Source organism: Berghia stephanieae, chromosome 4 (genome assembly GCF_034508935.2).
Source record: "Berghia stephanieae isolate SIO BIC M18660-M18661 chromosome 4, UCSD_Bste_1.3, whole genome shotgun sequence".
In the NCBI taxonomy this organism is placed as follows: Eukaryota; Metazoa; Mollusca; class Gastropoda; order Nudibranchia; family Aeolidiidae; genus Berghia; species Berghia stephanieae.
The window spans coordinates 23,767,981-23,775,480 of NC_088363.1; the positions used below are offsets into that span (position 1 = coordinate 23,767,981).

Below are 7,500 nucleotides of genomic sequence, written 5' to 3' on the forward strand. Positions count from 1 at the left end.
TGGGGTAATTAGGGTGAGGTATTTCAATTCAGTGTGTGGGCTACTTTTTGGGTTGCTTCTTCTCTCCTGAGTTCTGGTGGTGCGATTGAGCTTATAGTTGGGAGCCAAGGGGTTGGTGTTGATTTAAGACATCCTGTTATAATGCGCATGAATTCTCGGAGTTTGATCAGTTGCTTGTTTATGATAATTGAAATCATTGATGTTATACCAGCCATGGCTATTACAACAGTGTGTGCAAATTATATTTATGCTATTACATATATATACATATTACACATATTATAATGCATCATCATCTCTTGTGGAGAACTCCGTCAATGAATGCTTAAAGATAAAAAGCAAGGCCAAACTACAATCAATATTGTTCTCTATATCCAAATTTAATTTTAGGTCATCTTCATATTTAAGTATGCAATTTTGGATATAATTCTGTTACTGACAATAAGGGTTTGCATGTTCTATGTTTGTTTGTTCTTTTGTATACTGTTTTGATTTCCTCCCTTAAGTCTTACTTGTCCTTGCAGCAGATTAGAAAGAAGTTAGATTATTCATAAATTTTGCCAGTCAATACTTAATTTCTGAGAGAAAGAATAGATTTTACCTTTGGAATTCCATAAGGTGATTTTCAATTATTTTCGTCAAATATTTGTGTCAAATCCTATAGTTGCGTAATAATTTGATAGGACTATAATCTGAGAACACAGTAAAGGTTATTTCTAAAGAAAGAATTGGATATAAGGTGGATTTAGAAAAGCATAAAACCCTTTAGTGTGATGGCGAAGTATAACTATGTGCCGTTATCTATGACACTGAGTTCACTTAGACATTATGTTATCATGTATGCATGCTACAGATTTATTCAAGAGATAGCTTTCATTTAGCTCTTGTCCAGCGTTGCTCTTATCTATTCAAATGACGCGAATATTATTGACACAAGTGACAATAATTAGAGCTGTAGAGTCTATCGATGACTCGTCTCATACATTAATTTGATATAAGTGGGGACCGCGGTAGTGGTGGTGCTGATCGTAGTAGTAGTAGTAGTAGTAGTAGTAGTAGTAGTAGTAGTAGTAGTAGTAGTAGTAGTAGTAGTAGTAGTAGTAGTAGTAGTAGTAGTAGTAGTAGTATCAGTTAGAATTAGATAGAGCATTTTTATAGCCCATTGATTGAACGATTGAATACAACTCACGGTTTGTTTTCTTTGGTCGGCGTGGACTTGTCTTTTGACATAAATTTTTGGTCAGCGTCAGGCTATGGTTTTAGGAATGCTACGGTCGGAGGGACTTCAGTGAGAACTAATCACCCAATTAGCGGTCTAAAAACAATAACAAGAGCCGAATGACGTCAACTTCATTCCATAACGTAACTAAGATGATTTCTATCGTTATTGCTTTCATCAAGTCGTATAACAGCAGGAAAATAGTATTTATAACGCTATCCATTTAGAATAATAAATTGTCATGTTATCACATGGACTGTTTCCAAATCTCTTACATTGGTAGTAAAATTTTATTATTGTTTATCCAGGTCAAAGTTGAAGGCCACATGCAAGAGGTTATTCTTCAGTATGAATTAAACTCGCACTGGTTACGGTCAACTGAATAAAAGTGACACCAAGCGAAACGATCGGACAAGAGGTAAGTTTGTTCCTCAAAACCACACCCACATTGTTTTATAATGCATCAGTTCGGAGGTACTAAAATTTTAATGCTTGGTTTACGCCTATATTACAAATCATATCATATATATTCTAAATGTACTCTAGGAAGATAGTCCACATGCCGCATTTTCTAGAGTGGCATGGTTTTTAAAAAAGTAGAATCTACATTTCGTTGTTTATTTGATGTTTAACATTGGCTGGGTTATGACCGTTAAAGTAAATGATCTGTAGAAACAGATGGTATTTAGAAATATACCCTAAACATTTCAACATTTCAGTGCCCCTGGTAAAAATATTGAAGTGAAATGTTTGAAGTGCATATTTTACATTATATTTTCTTGTGGAATTATGCAGAAATAAACCACAAATTAAATTCTTATTATAGAGTCATCCCAATATTCATCGGAAAGTCTCCAAAACACCTTTAATTTGCCATCTCCAATGTTTCTTTCTTCAAAAACATATGGACCATTTCCTTATAACCCTTCATACAATTTAAACGAAGGGTAGATTCTGATGTAACTGATTGATCTGCTTACAGATGTGCACGTCAGTTGTTTATTGTGTGGAATGCCTTAAAATTGAATTAATCCTTTTAAAAAGTCTTGTCTCGTATCACACAATCTATACTTGGCTTTTTATATTTTTTAAAGTTTTTTTGGGTGTTTTTTGTGTTTTTTTGTTTTCTTTTTTTTTTTGGGGTATGTCACAAGTCAATTGAAAATTCAAAAAAGCATTGAAATAAAACAAACAAATAAACAAACAAACAAAACAAAACAAAACAAAACAAACAAGGAGGCTCACAATTTTACGACATTTAGCACACGAACTGGTGAACGGGCCCTGTTGCCCGGCATCTCGAGGTAGCCCGAAAACCGTCTGAGCATTAATTGCCTTGAAATATTTTGTGAGTAGATGCAGGGTGCCTTTCTGATCACAATGATATAAAATGTCTGTTTGACCCAATTTCGAATATACGGGGTTTTGTCGTTGTACGGCAGATTTGAGCTTTTACCACTGTCCTTCGATTTCCCATGACTTCATCTCATAGCTGCCTCTAAATATATCATAAGATAAAAATCAGCACTCCGCTGTATTTGCATTTTCCACAATACTATGAATTGTGGCCGATTGTAAAACTACAGAAGTACATTTCCAAACGTGTCGTGTCGTACAATTTTACTTCGGATATAAAATGAGAAAAGATAAATAACACTATTCCGCCATAATCTGGGGAAAAAAACACGTATTTAAAATGTTGTCCGGGAAACTCAATCTTCAAGTATTGCTCGATTAATACGATCATCGTCTTGTCAAACATTAATCAATCTGGAACTTCCGTGAAAATTTAGGCCTGAGAATTTTTGACAATATGACTCACTCATTTCGATCGATATTGAGGAACGAATTTTCTGGCCAAAACTATAAATTAAATACGTGTTTTTTTTAAGAGTACGGCCGTTTTAACCAGAAGGGTTTTTTTTGTTGTTTTTGTTTAAATTTTGTTTTTCTTTCCAAATTGATCATTTATATTGTACAGTGCCCAGAGCGTGTGCTTTACACGAGAATGAGCGCTGTACAAATGTGTATTATTATTATTATTATTATTATTATTATTATTATTATTATTATTATTATTATTATTATTATTATTATTATTATTATTATTATTATTATTATTATTATTATTATTATTATTATTATTATTATTATAAGAGGAAATTACATTGCGTCCTGTGATATAATATACGACAATATAAATTGTTCTGATCAATATGTGAGCTTACATTGTGTCATCACTACGTATATATATCACTGAAAACTTACTAATTAAAGATACCCATTGCCGTTATACCGTCAGATGTGTTATATTTCGTGTTTCGGGCTTTAAAAAAAACGATGCAAGTATTCCAAATCAACTACATCAATATTGTTACAGTGGAATCTTGATGAGGCCAACATTGCCGAATCAGAACGAATGGTTGACTAAGCGACGTTGACTTTACCCATTATTAATAACATACTTAAGTCAAGAACAGAAAATACGGGGCTAGTAAGAGATGTTGCCTTTAAGCAGAAGTTGATTTTAAGAGTGTTGACTTAATGCGGATTCCATTGTGTTACATTACATTACACAAAAATGACAGATCAGTTTTGCGCATCTGTAGGCTGGTGTCACTATTTATTTGATGCCATAAATTTGGAGTTCATTTCAGTGAACCCGCCCTGTGTTGAGAAGTCTTTTATTGTTCCTGAACATATAATAACGAAGAGAAATACATACGTGACATAATGCATGCAATATTGTTCATATTGCTTTGTTGATAACAACTCGTCAAAAAACACATCGCCGAATCAGAAAGATTAGGTGACTTGAATCAAGTTTAACTTTATCCATTATCAATGCAACACACTTAGATAAAGAACAGACAATTCGGGACCAACAAACGATGTTTGACTTAAGCAGAAGTTGAGTTTAAGAGTGTCGACTTTATGCGGATTCCACTGTATGTTACTTTACATGACACAATTATTATGAAAGGTCAGGGTCACGTTAAGCGCATCAGCTGGCTGCTGGTGTCACCGCTGACTAGATGCCATAAATTCGGAGTACTTTTCAGCGAACCCGCCCTGTGTTGAGAAGTCTTTTATTCTTCCTTTTAAACAGTGTTAAATAAAAAATATGCATACAAGATATTGTGTACGTGCTGTTGTTATCAACCCTCTTATTTTTGCTTTGCTGATAACGACAGGTCATACAATACTTAACGCATGCTCATAAAAATGATAATAATATGCTGGTGAAAAAATAGTAGGTTGATTATACCACCACAGAAGTTCGCGTGTATGATTTAGTATTGCTGTTTGACGTCTAGTTATAAATGATAGTATTTAAGTCCAATTTTGGTACCTATTGGGTTACCGTCTAGGACGCCGTATACTTCTATAGTAGTCGCTGGTAACCGTGGTTTGGGATAGACGAGAATGTTAATAAGATGTTATGCTATAACGGTTTATTATTATAACGAAATATGTGCTGGATAAGGCTGAGAATAAATACATACAGGACGAGTCCAGAAGATTTTCCTGCTTAATAGTGTAAATATTGCTGCTCGAAGCTCGAAGAAATAACTAATAATGTGAAATTGAATGTAAGCTTCAATTTAATTACAAAAACAGATCAAATGAACGTTTCGGGTTTCCCCTTTATCAACAAAACAGGATGAATGAAACACCACAGATGAACGAGATAATGTGGTAGTGGCGTAGTTAAGATGAATAAACAAAACATTCAAATGTTGATTTTTTTTTTGAATTTTTTTTTTTTTTTTTTTTTGGGGGGGGGGGGGGGGGGGGGGGGGGGGGGGGGTTTAAAGCTGCTATTGTCATTTTTGTACATACTTTTGTATACAGTCGACAGCTTCTATAGCAGCTTGGTGCATATTCGTATTATTGGTAATGTAAAACACCGAAATACCTAGAGCCACTCGCCAATCAATTAGTGATTCACATGCCTGCTATGTTATAAGGTTATAAGTACTAGGAAAATAATGTGATGAATTAACCACACTATCGCTAATGATCAAAGACGGGGTGGGTAGGTGAATACAGGAAGGCTCTCCAGGAAAAGTCATGCGTAATTAATGAGCTAATGCGATACAAAATATCCAGCCATTAACGAGGTAGCATTGCCACAAAAATTGGGCGAAAATTTTCCATCGATGCTCATTGGAGAGCAATGCAAGACGGCATGAAACATGATGATGTTATTGCTTCAAAATTTGTAATTAACGCCTTTGTAAAATGTAATTTTAACAGTATTTAACTCACTCAGTCCTAGAGATTTTGCTACTTTTCAAAATTGGAAAGAATATGTATGAAAAATGAGCATGTACACATACAGATAGTTTTTTTTAACTACCATTAACATATAAAAACTAAAAATATTAGCTTTAATACTACGCCTATAAATTGTTTCAGAATAATGTAATAAATAGGCATGGGGTAAAAGTAACCCTAGTAATCTACGGATGTAGTCGGTGTTAGGGTTGAGTGTGCTTCCCTTATAGCGGGGTCCCGATATCTTAGTTGGTAGAGCAATCGCTTCACATACAAAGGGATCAAGATCGATCCCGGGTGTAATCGAGATTTATTCACAGCCCCCCCCCCCCAACCCCACTCACCCCTGATCTATCCAGCAGTGATTGAGTTGCAGGTTCAGTTAGATCTGACAGAAAGTACTCTTCGATAGACTAGCGTCCTGTCCAAAGGATAGCAAGTAAATGCAATTTTTCGGTTCACATTATAGAAACCAGGATAAAGTCCGGCTCTATGTGCCTATTGGCTCTGAAGGACTACTTTTGTTTGTCTGTTGTTCCTTTTTAAAGTCCGTCTGCGATAGAATTATTCACATCCAGCCTTTTGAGCTCTAAGCCTATGAGACACAAAATCACAATTTCTCTATAGATAGTATGCAGATGACGTCACTCACGTCTTTGTTATTGTTTTTTGCCATCCGCGTTTATGAGTAATGCTCACTGAACTGTATTAACCCGACTATAAACGTTCATGGATACATACAGTTTTGTGTGTTTGTCCGTTATACTTAAGGATGGCAATGTTATGAGCTTCTAAGCCAAGCGCATACTATCTATTGATATTCAAATATGAGACCTTCCAATCCAATGGCTATTGACGTCATCAACCCGCCGTCTGTTATTACCTGTTAATTGTGTAAATTAAAAGATTTAAATGGTATAATACAATATATAAAATTACAATCCTTTTGGATTGGTGAGATTTCTCAGCACCTCCCTTTTGTCTAGACGGATTCATTTTTAAAAATTATGATAAGATAAACAAAACGATGACTGGATAAATAAATAGAGAGTTATTTTTCAAGAATGTAAACTGATTAATAACTAAAATGCGTACGCAGGATTTTGTTTGGAAAAAAATCACCTCCCTTCCCTCTTTCCTGTTAATTGGATTCAATAGTCTGATGTCACGTCGCCCAGCAACGGCGGCCATCGTGGTTCTAAACAAAGAAAATCCGTACTTTTTATTCTTCATGCTGGCTAGAACTTTTCATATGTCTTGTGATCAGAATGTATAAAAGTTAAAACATGATCATATTTATAATGATTTTCTCCTCTGAATAAACTTTTATGCTCTTCGGAGAAATATTTCATAAGGGCGTCAGCCATTGTTCCGATAGTTTAGAGCCAGTTACTAAGTTACCATGCATCAATACGAGGGAAGTGACGACATGACTGTTGAAGTGTATTCGTTTCTGGTCACATTTATTTTAGTTTTATTCACCTATTGATACGTCTATATTTCTTAAAACTTAACTTCTGAATAAATTTAGATAATCAAACCACATTAATTCGTAGCACTTCTCTTGCACTTGCCAGTGGTTAATCCATCGGCTAAGTATAGATAGTATGAAGATGACGTCACTCAGGCCTTTGTTATTGGTGGGTTTTTTTTTTTTTGTTGTTTTTTTTTTGTTGTTTTTTTTTTTTGTCATCCGCATTTACGAGTAATTCTCACTAAACTGTATTAACCAGACTATAAACGTTCAAGGTTACACACCGTTTTGTGTTGGTCCGTTATACTTCCGGTTGTCAGTTTTATAAACGTCATGGCTGTTATGAAATATTATTAATTAAATTTTAAAATTCCCGTGATACGTCACTTTCTTTCTTTCTTTCTTTTTCTCTTTTAAATACGCATGTCTGAGCATTCATATATCAATAATAAGAATTGATTTTTTTGTTGTTGTTTTTTTTCTTTTCTATGCTCTTTCTGCGAATTCATGTTTTGTTAAAGGTTTT

At 34.5% G+C, this 7,500-nt stretch overlaps 1 protein-coding gene and 1 long non-coding RNA gene across 2 annotated transcripts in view; one reads left to right on the top strand and one right to left on the bottom strand.

Annotated features, from left to right (window-relative positions):
* Positions 1-7,500, bottom strand: part of LOC144970274 (uncharacterized) — a 265,721-nt gene that overhangs the window by 200,363 nt on the left and 57,858 nt on the right. The window lies entirely within an intron of this gene.
* LOC144970269 (uncharacterized) overlaps positions 1-7,500 on the top strand; it is a 251,041-nt gene that overhangs the window by 69,438 nt on the left and 174,103 nt on the right. The window contains exon 2 of the mRNA XM_078909732.1: positions 1,528-1,637. The gene's annotated coding sequence lies outside the window, so the exon portion shown is untranslated. The remainder of the gene's footprint in view (positions 1-1,527; positions 1,638-7,500) is intronic.